Here is a 15,439-nt window from a genome sequence, read left to right on the forward strand (position 1 = left end):
CCCGCCCTAAAAAATAGGCCTCTACTTTATTCTTCTCATATTCATGTGCGCTTTCTGACTAACAATCAATCATTAGGTTAACCCTAAACTTGTTTAATCTATGTTGTTTAAATATTAATGCACAAATAGATCTATTATTGGCGATCACTTGAATTAAAATCATATTAGCCTAAACCAAATTATTAATTATCTTATTAGGCGTGATTTCAAGTACAAATTCCCTTTAAACCTGCATAAAAGGCGTGATCAAGAAATAACAATAATTTGTACTTCCTCCGTTTCTAAATAGATGACCCATAGATCTTGGCACAATTTTTAAGTTAAAGGAGAGAGAGTGACTAATGACTGTAATGAGTTTTTTTTAATGCTTTGTTTTAACTTAAGAACTCATTTATAGATGACCCATTCTCCCTTTCTCTCTCATGGCTGACTTCATCCCACCACCACCATCCATATCAAACCAGTACGGCAGTACTAACTTCCACCACCATAAACACCCATTCCTCCATCAACACCAACCTCCTCAATTCTCCGCTGCTGTCCCACTGCCGGATTTCTTCATCTTCAACACCATATATCTTTCAATTTCTCTCTTACTACTCTGGAAAGTAGACTAGATCGAAACTCTTTAATCATATGTTTTTCTCCCTCAAGCTTTTTGTGAGATTTCAGAATTATCTGAAATTTCAAAGAAGAAGAACGAGAGAAGAAGAGAGGAAAAATTCTGTAAGAAGGAATTAAATTGTGTAAAATGACAATTGTATTGATTAATGAGTAAAACAGTCTTTAAATACCTAGAACTACATCAGCTAATCTTCTAACAACTTTCCTAAAAATGAGGGAACTCTAACAAACTCTAACCTAGTCAGCAAGGATACATATTTGTATAAAAGATATTTACAACAATACTCAACAACCCCCCTCAAGATGGAGCTGTAGAGATCCAATCTTGAGGAAGAGGTTGACTAACAATCCCAATTTTCAAACTGAGAAACCTGTGCTGATCAGACCCCAAATCCTTTGTCATCAGATTAGCAAGTTGCAAAGCAGACTGAACATGAACAAGCTTAAGAAAACCAGACTGAACTTGTTCTCGAATGAAATGAACATCTAACTTCTGTGACTTAGACCTCAGATGCTTTGTTTTCTCATGAAAACATGGATTTTCTGCAATTTGGATAGCAGAAATATTATCACAGTACAGCGGAATTGGTGTTTCAATCTCAAAACCCAAATCATAAAGCAATCATTCCAGCCAAATGACTTCATTTGCAGTATAACTCATAATCTTATACTCTGATTCAGTGGAACTCTTAGAAAAAGTTTTCTGTTTCTTTGTCTTCCAAGAAACTAATGCATCCCCAAGGAAAACACAGTAGCCTAAAGACCTGCCTGAATCAGAACAAGTACCCCAATCAACATCACAATAGGCTTTAATCTTTAGAGTAGAGTCTGTAGAATGGAACAAACCATAATGCAAGGTGCCCTTAAGATACTTCAAAACATGAACAGCAGCAGAAAGGTGTTGATCCCTTGGATTATGCAGAAACTGACTCAATTGTTGCACTGTATAGCTAATGTCAGGCCTAGTAAGATTCAAGTATAGAAGCTGATGAGTCTATTTTATACTCCCTCTGTTTTTTTTATATGCATCAGTTTGACCGGCACATTTGCCGAGACGCTACTTTGACCAATAATATCTTTAATTGTGTATTAGTAAAAATTATTACAAAATTATATTATGAAACTAGATATTATGACAAATCTAATGATATATAATATAATAACATTTATTCATTTTTTAGAGGTGAAAAAATTAAGTTTTAAGTGCGAGTAATAAGGAAGTGACGTACCATTTAAATAGAGCAAGTGAAGTCAGGAGGTGGGTTCTTGCCACAACTGAGGAGGACTTGAAGAGCAATGGGAACATAAAGTTTAAGGTTAAGAAGGTTGACTTTGAGTGTTGTACACAAGCAAACTGCTGCTTCTGCCTCAGCAAGCCCTTGCAAAATTGGGCAACATTTGTTCACTGCTGGGTCACCAAGCCTAATGTGGACTAGCCCACCTAGAAGATCCACACAGGCACCCAACTTCAAGATGTCAATTGGGCATGTGGGATGTCCTTTTGATGGGCTGCTGCCTGGTGGGCATGGCGCGTCACTTGGGCCTTATGGTGGGCTCAACATTGGTGGGACGGGCAACTTGGGGACGGTCACTGGGGGAACGGGCAACTTGGGAACGGTCACTGGTGGAACTGGCAATTTTGGGATGCCAGCAGGCGGTAGGGGCAACTTGGGGATGGGCACTGGTGGAATGGGCAACTTGGGAACGGTCACTGGTGGAACGGGCAACTTAGGGGGGACAGTCACCGGTGGAACGGGTAACTTAGGGACAGTTACTGGTGAAACGGGCAACTTGGGGACAGTGCCTGGTGGAACGGGCAATTTAGGGATGGTGGCCGGTGGTTCAAAGGGTTTCTTTCCAGTCTTGGGAGAGGGATGATCACCACAATAGCCAAAACCCAATATAGGAGTGACCGAGGAAACGAAAAGCATGCATATGAAGAGAAGAGCTGAGGACTTAGAGGAGTCCATGATAGAAGATAGTAGTGAAGAGAAAGAAGAGCACAGTAGGAAGTGTAATGGTAGAGAGTAGTGAAGAAAAGAGTGTAGGTTATATATGTTGGAGATTTTAGATATTTCCCATAGTTAAAATCCAAGTCTAGATACATTTGCTTCAAAAGATCAATCACAAAATTTGCCTTAATTGAGTGACATTAATCACCAATATTTCTTTGTGCCATATTACACTAATACTTCCTTATTTATCCCAGCCATTTGCATCTTGATTGAAAGGCTAATTTGAATTCTCTTGATTGATTAGAGGTGATGACTTGATTTTAGGGAATTAAAATTCTCCTTTGACTAATCATGTGTCCAAGTACATTATGCACATCATAGCATCAATACTATATATAAACCAAGCCTTTGCATTTCATTTGAGGACGAAAAAGAGAGACTTTTCTTCTTTACTTCAAAAATGTTACACAAAATAGTTTCTGGTTTTGGGCATTGATCATGGTGTTCTCAATCTTGCTCTCCGTGGTACACCGAAGAGTTAGAGTCGTGTAACCCTGGAGGTCGATTGCTATGAGTCCGTGTGTACAAGTACGGGGTACATTCGACTTTAGGGCAGTGATGCTATGTCACGCCACGACATTAAATCAGATAAGTTTGTTCTATTATTAATTGCTATTAGTCATAATTCCTACAATCTAAAGTCGAATTTCCTAAGTTTTATAGATTATGGCTAATAGGGAGACTAGTTTAGTACACATTGATTTTATTATTTGCTGGTCGATTTGTTTAAGCATGGATTTTGGAAATCATGTTGCACTTATGGATTTTGAATTAACATTTGGGTGGAGTATATGTTGTTTTTCCATACAGTACGTATATTGCATAGCACTTGAATTAGCTTATGAGTCATGACATAAATGAAGTATGTGCATACTCTATTTTACTATAATAACTTTGTGGTGCCATTGAAGATTTTAATCAATTGTGCAATTATACTATTGATTAGCTTGTTATAATTTGTTGTTATACAAGTATATTTTAATTTCCTTCAATTTAGAAGTGTAATCATGTAATTGCCTTGGATTATTCGATTGATTTGATGAAACGCAAAATACATATTCATCTTCAAGATGAAATTAAGATCATTATTTGTCGTATCTTCCTATGTTTTTATCATCAATTAAAGACCTTTGATAAGATCAATACTCTAATTATAATATCTCTACTCTGTTGTATAACTAGATGAGGGACTATGCATTAGATTTGTTTAATGTCAATAACATCGGAAGTAGCTTAATTAGCGACCGAAATGTTGCGTCATCAATAATCTTAGGGTTTAGCTGGGAATGTTCATATGTATATATTATTTTTTGAGGAAATTCATATGTCTATATTCTAACTGATGATGCCTTATTATCAAAACTCTTGTTTAACCTGAGGAGATGAAAATCGCAAGAGTGGATTCGTCTGTTGTGAGATAGCTTCGTATATGAAAGTTGAGTTGGACGCATGACTCATATGAATGCTCGTATATAATAAACTATGTCGCAATGCAAGGTGTATATGTTGCTTTTGGAGTAAATTCGCATCTCCAATGTGCTCAATGCTAGGAAAGTTCTCTTAAATTTTACTTTTATTAAAGTTTACATAACATGATTATTATATGCCCCTTATATGTGCATAATTATTATGATATATTGCTTTACAATGTGGGGGGTGAGTTGTGTTTGATTTCAAGACTAACGAGTATGTTAGTAAAGTGAGTGTGTTGATAAAGGGTGAATCTCTTGAGAATATCTTCACTTGTAAATATATTGTTAGTTGATCTGTCAAGTTGTAAGTTAATAACTTATGTTATATATTTATTCATTATTCAGTGACTTGGTTGATTTGGATTTACTTATGACCTTATGTGACTCTTAAAGAGCTTTAAGCTTAAACCTTATTCCTAATCTAGTGTGCCTGGATATGATGAGTATGTTCTTTGACTAAGTCAATTATTGCAATTCATATGAGTATGAGACTTAAAGTGTTGATATTTAAATTATATTGAGTAAATCCATGATTATTCATTAAACTTGGAGAGTAGAATTTTAAATGTGTTTTATTCTACTTGTTTATATAGGAGAAGTAAGATTTTTGTTTTGACCATGTCTAAAAGACTTAAGATTGTAAATGGTGGAATTATGAGAACTCCGTATATTGGAAATTTAAGAGGGAATAACCATAAATTTTTTAAAGGTCTTTTAAATAGCCCGTGTTATAACTTTGGTTAATGTAACGTATGCGGGGTGTATTAATACTTTCAGCTCACTATGTTGGCTAAAGTTCCATCTCACAAGAGTTTGTCTTAGTATCCTCTAATTAACAAATTGTTTATATGATAACCTGAAATGCTTGTTGTGTGGGGGTACCTACTTATGGTGAGATGCTCCTTGGTGTGCTTCGCAGTCGTGTTTTAAGACTGCGATGTTATGATTTGTTGAATGCACTATTTAAAGGACCTTATATGCGATCAAGGTTGAGTTATTTGATTACAATGGGTTGACATAATACTGTTACATTGAGAATGACTTGAATTGTGTTAAATTCCAATATGTGAATCATATGCGCTAGTTTGAGAATGTTTTCTCAATTTTGTAATGGTATGATAATTTAAAATTTACACCAAAGAGTCATATATATACATAGTTTGCTTCATGTTTTTATTTAACCTTTTCTTTAGTGAAGTTGGTAGGATGGAGCAAATTCAGAGTCCAAACTAGTTAAATCTAATTGTCTTTCTTAATTAGAAAGGTTTGAGGATCAGAAGAAGTCATGGGGTGTCTTCAAAAAGTGATGGATAAATATCCATAACCATATGGAGAAACCATGTCCTTGTGTTTGTACTAGTTTTGGAGAGAAAGAAGTTAAATATAAGTCTTTATTTATGATCTATCGAAGTTTGTGAAAGTCAATTTTGTGTAACCATAATAAAGCCATTGGATGGATGTGATGTTGACTTTCATGAGTCAGTTGAAAGTAAAGAAATTGATATAACTTCACGGAAGGTTTGACTATCTTTGTTATTTCTCATCATGACTAAGTTTGTGAGTTTATTTGTTTGTTTGCATTATTATCCTCTAATGTTTTGATAGTGGTTCAAATGAAGGCTTATATTACAAACTAATTAATATGATAACTTAGTTATGAAATTGAAAGTGGAGGAATTGTTTCTAAGTATGTGCCCTTGTAAAAAATAATACAAGGTAAATAAGTTTATTATATATTTAATAATTGAGCACCAAAGCTATGGTGTGAGAAGTCATCACATGATTATTCTCGTAATCTGTTAGCTTGACCATGATTGTGAATCATATATATGCTTTTAACTTAATGTTGTTATGATATTAATCATAGTGGTTCAAACGAGAATATTGTTATGATATGAATCATAGTGTAGGTGGAGACTATGATCTGAAAGTGCTCTCTAATGATCATTGTATGGTACTGTGAAATAAGAATTAAATTTCCAGGTTGAAAATGCTTACGAAGTAACCAACAATGATGAGTTCACTATGAAGGTTTGGCTCAAAACGTTATGCAATCTTATTGCAAAATCTATTAGTAGATATCAATTGTGGGGGGAGCCAACTCCATTAAATACATGTGTTGTGAAGTACAAGTTACAATTGAGGTAACTTACCATGAAAAAATTAATAAAAATGTATACATGCTAGAGGCATGAATGCTAATTATAAAATTATGATCACGTGATGTGAGAGGAATATTAGAGATTCCTCAACAAAGGCCTTTGCAGAAAAATGGTGCTAGAGTAAGCACAAGGAATGAGTTTAAGCCTATGAGGAGTGAATTGTGATTGATACCCATCTTAGAAATGTCTAAGTTCAATGGGTCAAACGAAGTCACAAAAGAGCTCAAGTATAGTACCACGACCATTCCTATTAATAAAGAGATGCGGTACTTCTTACTGCTATGTGTATGAGGTTGAGTTAAAGAACTCTTAATAAGTTCATAGCCTTAATATATAAAGGTGGTTTGTGGCAGTACAAACTTGATGAACTTACCTATGTGAATGTGGGGGTTACACCCAATCCCCTATGAAGTTCCAGAGGCTAGGACTTCTAGAGCATTCATGAAAAATCCAGGCAAATGTGGGCATTTTTAATTTCGCGAGAACACCTTTGATTTGAGAAAGGTTTAGTACGCAACTGTGTTTTTACTAACCTCATGAAAGGTTCAAGGCCAAGTCCACCCAACATGACTGTAGAACACAATTGTAAGTATTGGGTATCAATTCAAGTCCACAAGACATTGATACTTGCAAAACCGAATATCCATTGCCCAAATTCATATCTCTTTATTTTGCTCTTTTGAATCATGTGGGGGAATGTTGGAGATTTTAGATATTTCCCATAGTTAAACTCCAAGTCTAGATACATTTGCTTCAAAAGATCAATCACAAAATTTGCCTTAATTGAGTGACATTAATCACCAATATTTCTTTGTGCCATATTACACTAATACTTCCTTATTTATCCCAGCCGTTTGCATCTTAATTTGAATTCTCTTGATTGATTAGTGGTGATGACTTGATTTTAGGGAATTAAAATTCTCCTTTGACTAATCATGTGTCCAAGTACGTTATGCACATCATAGCATCAATACTATATATAAACCAAGCCTTTGCATTTCATTTGAGGACGAAAAAGAGAGACTTTTCTTCTTTACTCCAAAAATGTTACACAAAATAGTTTCTGGTTTTGGGCATTGATCATGGTGTTCTCAATCTAGCTCTCTGTGGTACACCGAAGAGTTAGAGTCGTGTAACCCTGGAGGTCGATTGCTATGAGTCCGTGTGTACAAGTACGGGGCAAATTCGACTTTAGGGCAGTGATGCTATGTCACGCACGACATTAAATCAGATAAGTATGTTATATTATTAATTGTTATTAGTCATAATTTCTACAATATAGAGGGCAAAATAAGGGAAAATCTATGCATACATAACAAGAGAACAAAAAAAAAGAACACTGAAGCAGCATTTCACGTGAACAAAGCATTGGGACTAGGCCAAAGAAGAGGCTGCCAAAAATACTCCCCCACTATTAGTTGGAATAAAACAACCTTACTATTGCATTTTGCCCACAGTTGCTTTCACCCTTTTTTTTTCCTAACTTTTTTTTACCATTACTTAGAAAAAAAAAATCACTATATATAGTTCAACATTTGCTTGGTAAATCACCATAGTTTTCTTGTATAATTAATCTCAACATGATATGCTTGAAGTATAAGTATAAGCTACTCCATAAATATTATATTAGTGAGTTTTGAGAAATACTCCGATCCATAAGATAGTAAAGTAGTGTACCACTTCAGTATAATGGCCCTGTTAAATTTTTTGGTAGAAGTATATATTACTTTTGACCTTTTTTTTAAAGTCAAAGTGTCTCGACTCTTATACTAGTAGCTAGAGTAAACTCGAGTTTGCCATATATGGATGACTCAATATAGATCTACAACATCCACGCACTTTATATACTTCCATACACATTAAAAAGGTTCAATGCACAAACTATTTGAAAGTAACAACATTGACTTTTAATAAATTAATCAATATAAATATGTTTGATGAAGTAGATTATGTTATAACTACAATCATCTAATTAAAAATGTGTAAACTAGAAGTAATTTAAAGAAGTTAAATAGATTATATATATATATATATATATATATAGGGGAGGGATCCGGTGAGAATAGGTCCATATGTGAGAATTCATACTTATATGAGAACTGATTTAAAATTTAGAACATGTGGGTAAAAATTTAGAACATACGAGTTAAAATTTAGAACATGTGACTCAAATTAAAATTTTGAACATATGAGTAATAATTTAGAACATTTGTGTGAGTAATATGTTAGAACATCTGATTTAAGAATTAGAACAAGTGATTAAAAATTTATAAAATTTGCTTTATGAAATTTTAGACATATGAGTAACATTTAGAACACTTGATTTAAGATTATGAACATGTGAATAAAAATTTAGAACAAACTGATATTGAATATAGAAAGTGTGAGTAAAGAATTTAGAACATACGAGTAAAAAAAATAGAACATACGCTTTAAAATCTGGAACATATAATTAAAAATTTTAGAACATAAAGAGTGTTCTCACATATGAAAAATTCTCACATAAGAAAAATTCTCACGAGAGTGTTCTCATATATATAGGGGAAGGCTCTCGTGAGAATTTTTCTTATGTGAGGATTTTTCATATGTGAGAACACTCTTTATGTTCTAAATTTTTACTCGTATGTTCTAAATTTTAAATCTGATGTTCTAATTAAATTTTTCCTTAGGTATTCTAAATTAAATCAAATGTTCTAATTTAGTATTCACATGTTATAAACCATAAATTAGTTAAGTTTGATGTCATAAATTTTAAATAACTTATTCTAAAATTTTAACTTATATGTTCTAAATTTTAAAACGTGTGTTCTATGATTTTTAATTATATGTTCCAGATTTCAAAGCGTATGTTCTATTATGTTCTAAATTCTTTACTCACACTTTCTATATTCTATATCAATTTGTTCAAAATTTTTATTCACATGTTCATAATCTTAAATCAGATGTTCTAAATTTTACTCATATGTTTAAAATTTCATAAAACAATTTTATAAATTTTTAATCACTTGTTCTAACTCTTAAATCAGATGTTCTAAACATATTACTCACACAAATGTTCTAAATTATTACTCATATGTTCAAAATTTTAACATGAGTCACATGTTCTAAATTTTTTCTCACATGTTCTAAATTTTAAATCAGTCTCATATAAGTATGAATTCTCACATATGGACCTATTCTCACCGGATCCCTCCCCTATATATATATATATATATATATATTTTGAAGGTAACTATTTCCGTGGCTTTTCCATTCCATTAAGCTATCAATATATACAATATACAACCCTTAACTCAAGGCACTAATTTAGCTACAAACTAGGAAACGGATATAAAAAAAAGCACAATACTAGGAACTAGAATATATACAAAGTCAATGATATATTATTCTAATATATCTTAACACACCCCCTTAGTCAAAGCGGGAGGAGGACGGACGCTTAGACTATCCCGAAAATCTTCAAATAATACTCGTGGTAGCCCTTTCGTGAAGATGTCCGCAATTTGGTGTCTAGAAGGAACATGATGGACTCGTACCTCACCTCTAGCCACTTTTTCACGAACAAAAAGAATGTCCATCTCAATATGCTTGGTACGCTGATGATGTACCGGATTACCTGAAAGGTAAATAGAACTCACATTATCACAATATACCAAGGTTTCTTTCTTAATCGGACAATGTAACTCCAAAAGTAAATTTCTGAGCCAACACGACTCGGAAACGACATTAGCAACGCCCCTGTACTCTGCCTCGGCACTAGACTTAGATAGAGTAGCCTGTCGTTTGGAGGACCAAGAAATCAAATTATCACCCAAATACACACAATATCCGGATGTGGAGCGTCTCGTATCCGGACACCCGGCCCAATCTGCATCTGTATATGAGACAAGAGATGAAATAGATGATGGATACAGATGCAAACCATGATCAATAGTGCCCTGTACATAATGAATAACCTGTTTGAGAGCAGCCATATGCTTCTCTTTCGGATCATGCATATGTAAGCAAACCTGTTGGACCACATATGATATATCCGGTCTAGTAAATGTGAGATATTGCAAGGCCCCTGCAAGACTACGATACAATGTAGGGTCGGCAGTAGGTGAACCTGTAGAACTGTCCTTCAGTTTCATCTCCACAGGTGTAGCCGAAGGTTTACACGAAGCCAAACCCTACACGGTCAATAATTTCCTCTTCTGCATATTTTCGTTGTGACAAAAATAATCCACCCTTATGTCTTGTCACTGATATGCCAAGAAAATAATTAAGATGACCCAAGTCCTTCATAGAAAATTCCGAGCTAAGAAGGGACATAATAGAACGCCGCAGAGTATCAGAAGAAACAGTAAGAATAATGTCATCAACATATAAAAGCAAATAAGCCACATTTTTCCCTTGACGATAAATAAAAAGGGAATTGTCACTCTTACTATTAGTAAAACCAATAGTAGCAACAAAATCTGCAAACCTCTTATACCACGCCCGGGGTGCCTGCTTAAGACCATATAAAGAACCCCGCAATAAACACACATAATCAGGGTGAGTTTTATCACGGTATCCAAGGGGTTGATGCATATAAACTGTCTCCTTAAGTTCACCATGTAGAAAAGCGTTCTTAACATCAAGTTGATGTATCGACCAAGCTTTAGACAAAGCAAGGCTAAGAACAGTACGGATAGTAGCCGGCTTCACAACCGGACTAAAAGTCTCCCCACAATCAATGCCAACCTGTTATGTTTTTCCATCACCTACAAGACGGGCTTTATGCCTTTCAAAAGAACCGTCATATTTCACCTTATGAGTAAAAATCCACATAGAACGAATAACATTAACATCAGGCGGACGGGGCACCAACTCCCACGTCTTATTATTAATAACAGCATTATATGCATCATCCATGGCCAATTTCCAATTCGGGTCATTTAGAGCATAAATGGGGTTACGGGGCAAAGGGGATTTCGTAACATTAGTCGTCATAGCACTGAAATTTTTATATTTCGGGTTGGGCTTGACTATACCATTTCGACTACGAGTGACAATAGTGGAAGGAGTAGGCTGTGGAATTGAATGAGGAAGGAGAGGAGCCGTGGAAGCATTTGGGTCAACTAGTTGGGTAGGACCCAACTGGGCCGTGGCTGATTGAACAGGCCCACGGTCTAGTGGAGCCCTATTCTGCCCACTAGTGACTTGCGTGCTAGGAGGAGGTGAGGGAGGAGTTGGGCAGCGAACTGGGCTGATAGGAGAGGTAGGGGAGGGAGGCCCAATCCGTGTATAAGGAGGAGAAGAGTGGGCCGTTTCTGGCAGCCCAGTTTGAGGAGATGGGGGAGAGGATTGGGCCGTTTGTGGCAGCCCAGCAGAATGCAAATGATGTGCAACATATGGGGTTAGTCCATCATCCAAAAAATCATAATCATGGGAAGAGGGATTATGCAATTTTGCAAAAGGAAAAACACTCTCATCAAACATGACATGCCGACAAATAATTATCTTATTAGAAGACAAATCAAAGCATTTGTAACCTCTATGATTCGATGGATATCCCAAAAAAACACATGGTGTTGATCTAGGTTGAAGTTTGTTAATAGTGGTAGAGGGAAACAACGGATAACACAAACACCCGAAAACACGTAAGTGAGAGTATGAAGGGTCCTTTTGGTATAGGACTTGGATAGGAGACTTATATTCTAGCAATTTACTTGGTAGAATATTATGAAGATATGTTACCATTTGCAAAGCATGATGCCAAAAAGACGGGGGTAAAGAAGCATGAGAAAGAAGAGTACGAATGATATTATTTAATGATCTAGTTTTTCTCTCGGCCTTAACATTTTGTGACGAGGTATGGGGACATGAAAGACAGAAAGACATGCCATTAGACTCACATAAAGCCCAAAAGGGACCATTATCATATTCCCGCCCATTGTCCATTGAAAAGTTTTAATAGGTCGTTCAAATTGGGTACGAATAAATGCTTGGAAAGCTAAAATTTTGTCAAACACATCCGACTTTTTAGCTAAGGGAAAAGTCCACAAAAATTTCAAATAATCATCCAAAACAAGCATATAATAACGATGACCCAAAGAACTTAAAACCGGAGATGTCCATAAATCACTATGAATAATATCAAAAGGCATATAAGTACTAGAATTCGAAGAAATAAATGGCATTTTAATGTGTTTCCCTAGTACACAAGAATGACAAATACTAGCACTAGAATTACGAGTACATTCAATGCTTTTATTATTACGAAGAGCCTTTAAAATAGAAGAACCCGGGTGTCCAAATCGATCATGCCAAAGTGAGGAAGCTAAAGCGGTGAAGGTTGAAGGAGTTGAATTTTTGAAAGTGGTAGTAAGAGGATAAAGATCTCCTTGGCTATCACATCTCATTATTGGCATCCCCGTCCGGTAATCCTTCACAGAAAAACCATAAGGGTCAAACTCTACGGTGACACAGTTATCAGTGGTGAACTTCCTAATAGAAATTAAATTTTTAATTATTTTAGGAGCATGAAGCACATTATTAAGGGACAAAGGTGGGTTCGGGGAAGGCAAAGTAATATGACCACAACCATGAATTGGAATTGTATGACCACTACCAACAACAATACCATTATGATGATTGCTCAAATTAAAATAAGACGAGAGATTACCGTTGGAGGATGTCATGTGTGAGGTTGCACCGGTGTCCATGTACCACGAGGGATCGGGTTGGCTTAACGTCATGGTGTGCATAGCCGATTCAATATCCGTCGGGACAAAAGGCATGGACTGCTACTGTTGTGGACCACCCATGTAGGCCTGCTGTGGGCGTGGGCCCAAAACCCCCTGCTGCTGCCAAACGCCTTGCTGCTGCTGCTTATTTGGGCCTTGTTGCCTAGCCCAACCTTGGGTGCAAAATGGGCAAGGAGGTGCAGCCCAAGGAGCCCAACCCCAAGGTTGGTAAGGCTGGTACGCTTGCTGCCAAGGTGGAGGGGCAGCCCAGGACTGCTGCTGCTGTTGCGGACCATCGCGGCTGGGCTGATGTCCACCGGAGCTCTGGCCGCCACCATTTCCGCCGGTACTGTTACTTCGACCACCACCACCGGATTGTTTGCGACCCCCTGATTTTTTCTAATTTTTGTTTTTGCCCCGAGACATACCCGAATCACCCCCAGAACAAGCAACATCTCGAGGAGCACTCACCACCATAGCCGACGCCATAGCAGCCTTCTTTGCCAAGCCTGCCTCCTCCAACGTGAGCATTGAGCGGGCTTGGTAAAATTGAGGAAGAGGATTGCTTTGCCTTATCAAAGTTGCAACCCCATTATACGGTTCGGATAAACCGTAGACCAATTGAAGGACAAGGCGGTTGTTATCCACCGGTGCCCCAACATTCTTCAATTGATCGGAGAGACTCTTGAGACGTTGACAATACGCCGAGATGTTAGGGAAATCCTCCATATCGGTGTTAGAGAATTCTTGTTCAAGAGTCACGGCACGGGAATTTTGATTGTCTTGGAATATGTTTTTGAGCCTATCCCAAGCCTCCATTGTCGTTGAATCAGGTTCCATGATTGTGTGCATAAGGTCCCTCGAAATTGTGGAATTAATCCACCCAAGAACGAGTGCATCCAATGTCGACCATAACTCTTTTTCCTCCGGGGTCGAAGGAGCACCACCTTCTCTTTCGGAGAAATAATATGGTCTAGAACCTTGTGAGAACGAGCATTAATTTTGAAAAGTTCTGCCCAAGCAGAGGTATTCGACGTTCGCCATTTCAAGAGTAATAGGAACGTTGCTTTTGATATTCGACACTGTAAAGGCCGGATGAAAAGTGTGTTTGGATTCGGCCATGGCTGCAGTGTAGAAATGATAAGAGAAGGAGAAGAGAAGGGAGAAGAGAAAGAATGGCGGAACGGGACAGTAGGGTGCAGCGGAAGAAAAACCTTATACTGCTGATACCATGAAGGTAACTATTTCCGTGGCTTTTTCATTCCATTAAGATATCAATATATACAATATACAAGCCTTAACTCAAGGCACTAATTTAGCTACAAACTAGGAAACGGATATAAACAAAGCACAATACTAGGAACTAGAATATATACAAAGTCAATGATATATTATTCTAATATATCTTAACACACCCCCTTAGTCAAAGCGGGAGGAGGACGGACGCTTAGACTATCCCGAAAATCTTCAAATAATACTCGTGGTAGCCCTTTCGTGAAGATGTCCGCAATTTGGTGTCTAGAAGGAACATGATGGACTCGTACCTCACCTCTAGCCACTTTTTCACGAACAAAAAGAATGTCCATCTCAATATGCTTGGTACGCTGATGATGTACCGGATTACCTGAAAGGTAAATAGAACTCACATTATCACAATATACCAAGGTTTCTTTCTTAATCGGACAATGTAACTCCAAAAGTAAATTTCTGAGCCAACACGACTCGGAAACGACATTAGCAACGCCCCTGTACTCTGCCTCGGCACTAGACTTAGATAGAGTAGCCTGTCGTTTGGAGGACCAAGAAATCAAATTATCACCCAAATACACACAATATCCGGATGTGGAGCGTCTCGTATCCGGACACCCGGCCCAATCTGCATCTGTATATGAGACAAGAGATGAAATAGATGATGGATACAGATGCAAACCATGATCAATAGTGCCCTGTACATAATGAATAACCTGTTTGAGAGCAGCCATATGCTTCTCTTTCGGATCATGCATATGTAAGCAAACCTGTTGGACCACATATGATATATCCGGTCTAGTAAATGTGAGATATTGCAAGGCCCCTGCAAGACTACGATACAATGTAGGGTCGGCAGTAGGTGAACCTGTAGAACTGTCCTTCAGTTTCATCTCCACAGGTGTAGCCGAAGGTTTACACGAAGCCAAACCCTACACGGTCAATAATTTCCTCTTCTGCATATTTTCGTTGTGACAAAAATAATCCACCCTTATGTCTTGTCACTGATATGCCAAGAAAATAATTAAGATGACCCAAGTCCTTCATAGAAAATTCCGAGCTAAGAAGGGACATAATAGAACGCCGCAGAGTATCAGAAGAAACAGTAAGAATAATGTCATCAACATATAAAAGCAAATAAGCCACATTTTTCCCTTGACGATAAATAAAAAGGGAATTGTCACTCTTACTATTAGTAAAACCAA

At 36.8% G+C, this 15,439-nt stretch overlaps 2 pseudogenes; both read right to left on the reverse strand.

The window, feature by feature from the left end:
• Nucleotides 1-1,856: 1,856 nt before the first annotated feature.
• Nucleotides 1,857-2,594, reverse strand: LOC145630555 (uncharacterized; annotated as a pseudogene).
• Nucleotides 2,595-13,385: 10,791 nt separating this feature from the next.
• LOC145632703 (uncharacterized) lies at nt 13,386-14,219 on the reverse strand (annotated as a pseudogene).
• Nucleotides 14,220-15,439: the final 1,220 nt, after the last annotated feature.

Source organism: Chenopodium album, chromosome 5 (genome assembly GCF_948465745.1).
Source record: "Chenopodium album chromosome 5, dcCheAlbu1.1, whole genome shotgun sequence".
In the NCBI taxonomy this organism is placed as follows: Eukaryota; Viridiplantae; Streptophyta; class Magnoliopsida; order Caryophyllales; family Amaranthaceae; genus Chenopodium; species Chenopodium album.